Here is a 1,923-nt window from a genome sequence, read left to right on the forward strand (position 1 = left end):
AGGAGGGGGTGCAATCCAAGGTACTCGCTTAGTCCTGCTGACGGCTGTGGCCAGAAACCTCTTAACTGCATTAACCACTATGTGTTACACTGACAAGCCTGCAACATCATAGTTATATTTCCAGCTATCATTGTTTATATGTCATGCAATACAATATATACCATTCATGGACTGAGATTGTAAAATGTTTTCTCAGTGTGAAAATGTCAAAGGCCTCGCTCACACAAGCAAAAAACGTGGCGAGGAGAAGCATATGAATGCCTGCTAATCATGCACATTACGATGTGCAAAACAAACAGAATTCACCTGTGTGGGGAATAAACAGGCCATTCTTTGGCAGGCCAAACTGGAGGGAACTAAATCGAAGCTGTACACACCTAAAACAGACCTGCCATTAAAATTCACACTTCACAAATCATTAGGGCACATCAACTTTACAAGTCATTTTGCTCTAACAGGGACAGGAATTCATTCCTAATCCCCAAGCAATCAGAAGCCTCCCCCGAACCAACATTTTACTATGCACTTATGAGTAGTATATTTGTTAAGAACATTTCTTAAGTCTGTTACAACTAGTTCCGTCTTACACTTTCACAGCTCTTACAGTAAAGAACACTTTCCCATATACAGAGGTAAATCTTCTTTTCAACAGTCAGGAGTGCCCTCACGTGCTTTAAGAGGACACATTGCTACTGAACTTTCTGCATAAGCCACTCATATATTTACACAAGGTGATCATATTACCCTCAATTGTTTCTTATCTGAGGTCAATATGTTTCGTTCAATAAATCAACGTTAAATGTTTCCTCATAGCTGAGAGTCTCCATACTTGTTAATGTAGTTGCCCTACTCTGCACTCTTTTCAGCAACATGGCATCCTTTCTGGGAAATGGAACATTGAACTGAACAGGCAAGATGAAGTCATACTAGTGCTTTGCTTGGGGGCAAAATTATATCTGTCTTCTTTGAGTCCATACCTTTTTTTTAAATACAAAATAGTATATTTTGCTATCAACCCATATGGTGACTACATTACAAAAGCCATCACTAATGACCAGAGTCATGTAGCTTTTGTATTCACAAATCCAACCATATTATTACTCATTGTGAACAAATGGAAGAGTATGTATGTATTTTGAATAATGTTTGTCGTGGATAACATAAACTACCTGGGGCATATGTGGATGTTATTAAACGGATGTCCGCCCATGAAAATAACTTTTTCTCATATGCCCCTATCCCCTCCTTCTTTACACCATTGCAGTATTTTTTTAAACTGTGAATACCTTTTTAATTTTTTTAGAGGTCTATTTTCTAAATCCATGCTTAGGCAAGGAGGACGTAATCCAGTCACCCACTGCCTCCTGGGATGTCTATGTCACACATCCATGGAGGCAGTTTGTGAGATCTCATGCATGTGCATATATGCTGCGTCTCTCTGCCAGGCTCTCTGTATATCTATGAGACCTGATGGAGACACATGGGGGATCCAATGCTTGCACAGACACACCTTTGTTCAGATCCATGGCACGTTTGTGCATGTGCAGGATCTTGTTTTAAGATGGCAGCACATGGCAGAGCAGAGCAAGGTGAACTTCAGCTGCAGGGAACACAAAAGTGGACTCCATGGACTAGTAAGTATGAGGTTTTTTTTATCTTCATACAGGGACAATTATTAGGGTTTATGCTCATAGTCCAGAATGGAAGTATGCAGGAAACATACGGGGGGGAATTTATCAAAACTGGAGTAGACAAAATCTGGAGCAGATCTGCACTGCAACCAATCAGCTTCCCTGTCTCATTTTCAAATTTTACCTGAGCAAACTCGAGAGACACTGTCTGCTTCAGTTTTGATAGTTCCCCCCAATGTGTAGCAATTCTTTATATACAGCCAATGGCTGAGTACATACAACACTCATAATC

This window comes from Nanorana parkeri, unplaced genomic scaffold (genome assembly GCF_000935625.1).
Source record: "Nanorana parkeri isolate BGI_ZX_2015 unplaced genomic scaffold, ASM93562v1 scaffold819, whole genome shotgun sequence".
Lineage (NCBI taxonomy): Eukaryota > Metazoa > Chordata > Amphibia > Anura > Dicroglossidae > Nanorana > Nanorana parkeri.